Genomic DNA, 7,457 nt, shown 5'->3' with positions numbered 1-7,457 from the left:
TAAATGCTTCCCCGCTGAGGTGCCACTGAGCACAGCCTCCAAACTACATCACTGGTTGCACTGGAGAGGGACTTCCTGAAAGAAGGAGGTTGCGTGAATACTTTGTAATGTTTTTATTTCATAGCCGATTTGTGCAGTTACATAATCAGATTGAAAATAGAAACTTGATGGGAATTGTAATCGGTTAATCTCCCAAATTTGAGCGCACATCACGTAGTGACAGCAGAACAAATTATATCGTTTTGCAGACGAAGAACAGTCAAGTCAATATCGTTTGAGCTGAAGGCGCTGGGCTGGGCCTTTACCAGGGATGGTCTGAGCCAAAAAAAGACAAATGGATATATTTATCTTATTAAATCCCTCTCATCAAAACGTGTTTGCTCTTGAACATGCGATGTCCGCCTCTTATTTACCGAGTGACTGTCTCATGGGTGAAATAGAGTTGCAAACGTCGACCACCACAAAAACGTAATACTTTTTTTTTGATTTTACGTAATACTTGTTTCTGAGGACAATGAAGTCAGTGTGGACGTCAAGTCTTTTGTTTCCCCCTGTGCCTTGGTAGTAGAATCTCGTCTTCGTTTTTTTCCGGGCCGGAGTGAGACCTCTGCCTGCTCCTCCTATCTGTGGCGAGTGGCGCCTCCTCCTATTGGCTCCTCCGCGGAGGCTGCGACGCAGCGTGTAGTTCCGCCCAGAGTCACATCGAAATACTAGTTGAGACAGAGGAAGCGACGGACAGGAGCAGCGTGTGCCGTGTACTGAAATACGCCTTTCATCGTTGATATTCAACAGCATCCTCCGCAGGGACCTGAGCGGAACCCACTGGACACTTGTTTCACCGACGAGGTGAGTCTTATTTCCGTGTTTTCTCACGGAGCATTTTCCCGTTTCCCACTTACAGATGTGCCCGCTGCCGCACGAGATTGTCTCAGCCCGCTGGATTTCCAACCTGTTCACGATGCTGTCCCCACACCGTGTCGTTGTAGCCGCTCCAACAACAATGGCCTGTCCATGTACTTGTTCATGTACTAATGAAAAACACATGTCAAAGCGCCGGCAGAGCGGAAAACTGCGGCTGGATTGAGATGAGTTCATTGCTGCTCTTCTCGACAGAGATGCGACATACCCGTTGTTTCCACACACTATCTCCATTTGGCCAGAGCACTACGCATTTGTTTTCACTTGTTTTCTCTTACATTGACCCCTGGATACATGATTATTTAGGTATTAATGCAATTTGTGGTGAACCGAGGCCGGTCACGAAGCGTTACATCGTACATTTCCGTGCTAAAACAAATAAAAAGAGATGTTAGCCCAACAGCTCATAGAGAAATGGATTTGATACATTGGCACAATACAATTTTCACAAATAAAATCCCAGTAGGAATCGGTATTATCCTTGTATCATACCGGTATACTGTAAGAAGGAATTATACATTATACATTAATAACTAAGTGCAATGAAACACCAGCTGTATCTTTAGGTTTATTGAAGGAGTATTAATGTGGGTATGTTTGGATTCAATTTTCTCTAGAGTTCAGGCAGGAGACCCTGGACTAACAGGGCCCGAGTCTGTGTGATGGATGTGTGACTTGCCATGTCTCATGGTGTCACAGAAGATATTCCTCTTCATTCTGCACATTTTTCCAAACACTGCCCTAGTCTAGACTGGGCAGATCCATCATTATGAATCCAATGAATCACAGTGATGTAGCTGCAGGTGTTACACCATTCAGACACCACGTGAATGATGACAATGTCACATGCGAAGGTCACACAGGTGGGACGTGTAAGGAAGTGGGCATCAGGTGTTCCCCCTTACTGAAATAACCATTGTCATCTTGTGACATATTTAAAGGACACTGTGTTCTGTAGTCTCCCAGTAAAACTATCAGTAGTCATTTGGATTTTAAAGTAAGTCTAGTTATAGGATATTAAATAACACCATTACCATGAAGGTCATCATAACCTTCATATTAACCACCACAGAAACACTATCTGTATATCAAAGCTTTAATTCTGATATCTAGTAGTTTAAATTTTAGTATGTTCTAGTTTCATGGTGGTGGTATTAATTCAGCTGTTCTCTCAGGTGATCTCCCACAATGCCCTCAACAGTGTCACGTGATCAGGAAGATGTGAATGGAGCTTACACAACAGGCAACAACCAGTCATTTGTTGTCACTCACAACATTGTTGTTCAGACGAGAAAATCCTGCAGATAACAACCTTTTATCAGGTACCTGCTTTCTCTAAGATGACCTGCAAACCAGTCTCTTGTTGTCAAAGCAGTGGTGAGAGTAGATGGGGGGTAGTCTGAGGTTTGTTACCATATTGTTGGAAGTGGTCCGCTCCTGGTTGATGATTACAGTAAAAAAAAAAAAAAAAAAACCTACTGCTTAACTAATGGGAGTGTCAAAGGTTGTTTATTAAGCCATACATTGTACTTTAGAATTTGAAATGTGGAGGAAATGTGTTCATCTGGTCTCTATAGGCTCTGATTAGTAGCACCCACTGAAAATTTCAATAATTTAAAACGGGTTTATGCACTTTATTGCAACACTTTGTTATAAAGCTGTCAGACTTTCTCATATTCTGTTAAACTGTGGAGGGACTGTTCCCTCCACAAGTGCTCAGAGAAATGACAACAAAATTAGCACAGGCTTTCAGGGTGCAAACAAAGGCAGCAGAATCTAACACTTCCGTGCTGTAAGTGAAATTAGACTGTAAGTGAATGATGTAAAGTAATTTCAGTGTGTCAGCATCAGGGAACGACACTGTTAAGGTGCCTTTCAGTCCGGATTACAATTTACACATGATGTATTACAGGGATTACAGAGTACACAAAAGTGAGAAATGCTCTTGTGTAGAAGAGGATTTCTTACAGGGATGAATGTCAGCGAATAACGCTCACTGGAGAGATGGAGACAGTAATTAAGCCACTGTGCTGACAGTCAGTCTGCCTCGTGTTCACTCTCACCTCAGCATTACTGTGTCTATTGGTTTGCCAGCCCTGCAGGACAAAACATAACCTGTGCCAGACAGGGACATTTGCTGCAACAACTTCTCATAATTGGAAGAACCTTAGTTGTCAACAGCACATCTTTGTCTCGTTTTGATATTCAACTAACAGGTTTGTGTGGGGTTTGTTGTAGCCATGAGAATGATGTTCACACTATATTATGTATCTGTTTCTTAGTCTCACCCTTTCTGCCGCTGCGTTGTTATGACTGAACTGCATCTGTAACTTAAGTTGTACCAGGCCTAGAGTTACAGCACAAGCTCTGCAAAGCAGCGTCAAGCTTTCAAAGCAGAAGCACCTGATGCATACGCACGTCTGTTCTGGGCTAACTTCCTCAATTTCTTTTGACCCCAGCTGAACAGAATGAGCAGACAGCTATCCTATCTACCCCCTTTTCTATCAGCCTTTAATGCAACAGCGTAACTGAGGATAAATTTAGCAGTGAATTACAAAAACACCAGTGACAGTGGCTGGCAGGTTTGTGTGAGGCAGTGACAGTGTTCACACATTTTCAGACACTCTTATCTGCTGGATCACACCCCTGCTGGAAGGAGGACTTTTTCTGTCTCCATTTTCTTTATCAGCATCAGCAATAATATCAGCAGGTGGCGATGAGGAGAGGCAGAGCACAGGTGGCAAGCTTGTTGATCCAGAGCACTGGATACAAGCCAAGCTGGACCTCTGGATGCCCTGAGCTGTCCTTCAGTGCTGCAGCTCATTTAGGATCATATATTTTAAGAACTACCCTTTATACACCTGCACACATTGCAGTCTCCTTTTTTCTTTCAGCATCTGATAGTAAGGGTTTGATTTCCTCTGTCTATACTACAGCTCTTTCTTCTTCCTTAAAGTAAAGCGAACTATAGCCACCCTGAAAAATCTCATCATGAAGATGTGTATGAATACCAAGAGATGGGAAGCAAAGAAAGAGGATGTTCTAGCTCTTCTTTGTGACACATCCCTGTCTGTCATAGATACAAATAAGCTGGTACACACACTCTGCACACTGTGCTCTCTAAACTTAAACATGTAAGCAGCATACAGCTTTATTTACAATATCTCACGACAGGCTGCACACAGCATGAATCATTTCATCCTCGTTTTGCTTTAATGGTTTAGGGAACACCCAGAAACGTTAAATGGTTTAGAGGTTGTTATTGTGACGGAGCAAATGGCAGATACAGCGCCCCGGTGGTTTGAAGATCCTCCCCCTCAGGCTGTGTTCCTGCTAGAAGCTGTTAAAGTCAGACAGATGATTCGTAAAGACCCAATCATCAAATGCTGGAACATCACTTGGAGAGATTGGGTGCTTGGTGAGTGTGCATGTAGCTCAGTGTGAGAAGTGACTTGTACATGTTAGATATATTAAAAAGTGTACTGCTGAACATATGAGGAAGAGAAATGATTGTCTGTGCCTTTGTTTGACTTATTTGATGCTTTATTGGTGCATTGAAAGTTACTGAAAACCGTGTGAGCATCCTAAAAGCCAGGTGGAGGCTGAGCTGACAGGTAAACCAGTCTACGCTGCGTTGGTTGTGGCGATGAGAAGAGAATGCCGTCATGTAAATGATGGTGGAAACGGGCATTCGATTTCAGCGGCGCCACCAGCTGAGCTGGGGATGGCTTAGCCCCCCCCTCTCGTGGTTGCCAAGGACACCGCCGACCTCCACAGCGAGCATTTGCAAGGCAAGGCGCCAGAGGAGCCACCTCTGTGTTTCTCTGGGAGATTGAGTTGTCAGTAATCAGTCATTGTGACCACATGGATAACTCTATTAGCAGAGGCTGTGTTCCTGTGAGGCACTGATTCATACACTGAGACGTGGAGACGTGTTCTGATAAGTCTGGTTACATGGGCAGAGGACTTTACTATCTCTGGACACAAGGGCTCTCATGTCTGTGCTCTGTTAATGTTTTATGGAAGCAGTTTCTAATGTTTCCACTCAGCTTGTTGAACTGATGCTGTGGGTGGGGGTGTGTGAGCGAGCTAGTGGCCGGACTATACAGATGGTCTCGCTGCTGCCTCCACAGCTGCCCTTCGGCCAGTCTGACCGCAGTGTTACAGATCGTGCTGTGCCTCCAGCAGGAGGCCGCTGTTCTGGAAGCTCTGCCCCCTCACGTCCACCAGCTGGGACCCAGTACACACACACACATACACTAGCATCCCTCCTGCACTTTGTCTTTCTCTGTGCTGTCTGCACAAGTGAGCATGGCAGAGGAAATCCCCACAGACTGAGTGGCAGCTAGTCTAGCGTAGCAGAGAAGGGGCAGGTACTCTATTAGCAGCACTGAGTGCAGGCCTGACAGGCTTGGCCATTCAGTCTTATTTATAGCCAGATATCAGGAGGAGCTCAGCCAGGGGAGGCTCATTGAGCCAGGCTCACGCCTCTCTCTGACCTATCAAAGCGGATTTATCAAGACTCATCTGACTCCTGGCGCCCCCCCTTTGTACTGATGATATGTTACGTTTTTTTTCCTTTCCTTTAGCTCATCCTTCCCCCATGCCTGCCTTTGTGTGAGACCTTTCTATGCTAATGTGCATTGATTTATTAATCAAAGTGTCACGTAGCTATATCTGTCAAAATTGTTGTTTGTGTTGCCATTCTCTTATTAGTCTATTTATCATCATTAGAGTGGATCAGCTGCAGCAGGGCCTTGCAGGTTATTGTTTGGGGTCAAAGGAAAGATGAAAAACATCATTCAGGTGTGTGTGTGTGTGTGTGGCAATCACAGAATGAATATTCTGTATTTATTCCCATTGTTCACACTTAGAACCTGTAATATAGAGCCAGTGATGTCTTTTTTGTAGGGCTGCACATGATGTGACCTGAAATCTGGACCACGATAAATTGTTACAGGACACAAGCACTGCTAAGAATCATAATACACCGACCCGTGAGAATCACTTAAGAGATTTATAAGTAGCTTGCGGTGGGACCACATGTTTACTCATATGTGAAGACCAAAACAGATGCCTGGGTGACTCTGTAAGGCTATATAATACAATGTACTCAGCAGGGAGACACATTGGATCGCTGCCTCACATCCCAGCTGCCCTCAAACACACACACACACACACACACACACACACACACACACACACACACACACACACACACACACACACACACACACACACACACACACACACACACACACACACCAAAGCCTGACATATTATATAAATACAAAATTAATAAAACACTTCATGGTCTGACACAGGCCTAATGGATAAATTTAGCTTCCAGTTTGCTTTTTTGAAACATTGCTTCACTAGTGGAAGATATTGCTGTTGGTCTCTGGGTCAGTATTAATGCAGTAAATTTAGCATGTCGCTGGAAGTTGTGACAAATAATTTCACAAGCCACAGCACTGTATTTAGGAGGCCAGTCAGCTGTCCTCTGAGGCTCTCTCTGGCTGTGTGTGTCTTCATGTACGAAGTGAAGCGCGCTGATGATGCCAATAGATGTGCGCTTATAAATCAGTAAAGCCAGATGCTGCTCTTTAATCTCATAAGACCATTAGCAGATAAAGTGGCCCCTAAAGGAATAATATAATTCTTTAAAAGCCCTCAGAGAGTAATGAGAGGGGTCTTGCACTCAGTGGCCCTGCAGGATTAGACATGCGAGTGTATACAGGAGGTGTAAATGTGGATGTGTGCACACTGTGGTTTTAATTGTCTGAGACTGTGTGTGTGTCTGTGTACGGACATTATGTGCAACAGCGGCTGCCCCCAGTCCTGCACAGAGCGAAGAGGTTTGGGTGTGGGTGTGTGCAGAGGGGGATCCTCTTTTTGGCAGGCAGATCAGTGCAGGGGCTGCTATCTGCCAATGAGTGTCTTTGCTGATGAACCGGGCTTTTCCTCACAGACACACACACACATGTACACACGAAGAAAAATTTGTTTCACAAGTGATGGAAAAATAAGTTAAGGATTTCCTCTGTGAAAAGATGCAGCTGTGCGGTTTATTATACAGATGTTTTGAGGAGAGAAGGTATGTGCACACTCATTGAATACCACAACCCAGAAGACAAGGTCACAAGTCTCCTCCCACACACAAATGTAATTGGATGTGTATGCGTGTTTTATACCTTCACAGCAGCACTTGCAATATTGTCCCTGTGTGTGTAATATCCCATGTCCCATCCAAGTACAACCTCTACTACATTTTTATCACTTGCATTTTGAGTTATGACTGGCCCCAGGCTCAGGATATTAAATGTGGTGGCGACTGTGTGAGTGTGCCTTCAGATTCGGTTTCCTAAAGAAGGGATGAGTCAATCATAGTTATGCAGTATTTAGTGTTTATTAGACCTTTTTAATCCTGGATGGATCAAACAGGGAGGTTGGTATTTTAAGGAGGAACATTTGTTTCTCTTATGTCTTACTGTCTTAAAATAACTTCTCTGGCACAGTGAGTCACTTGTTTTGCTTTT

At 44.2% G+C, this 7,457-nt stretch overlaps 1 protein-coding gene across 4 annotated transcripts in view; it reads left to right on the top strand.

Annotated features, from left to right (window-relative positions):
- The first annotated feature begins 684 nt into the window (after window positions 1-684).
- ndrg3a (ndrg family member 3a) overlaps window positions 685-7,457 on the top strand; it is a 32,963-nt gene continuing 26,190 nt past the window's right edge. For all 4 annotated transcript variants that reach the window (XM_071493385.1, XM_071493383.1, XM_071493382.1 and 1 more), the window contains exon 1: window positions 685-846. The gene's annotated coding sequence lies outside the window, so the exon portion shown is untranslated. The remainder of the gene's footprint in view (window positions 847-7,457) is intronic.

This window comes from Trachinotus anak, unplaced genomic scaffold (genome assembly GCF_046630095.1).
Source record: "Trachinotus anak isolate AG129_WGS33_773 ecotype Australia unplaced genomic scaffold, CSIRO_AGI_Tana_v1 ptg000013l, whole genome shotgun sequence".
Lineage (NCBI taxonomy): Eukaryota > Metazoa > Chordata > Actinopteri > Carangiformes > Carangidae > Trachinotus > Trachinotus anak.
The sequence above is the reverse complement of the archived record's forward strand: the minus strand, read 5'-3'. Positions and strand labels throughout refer to the sequence as shown.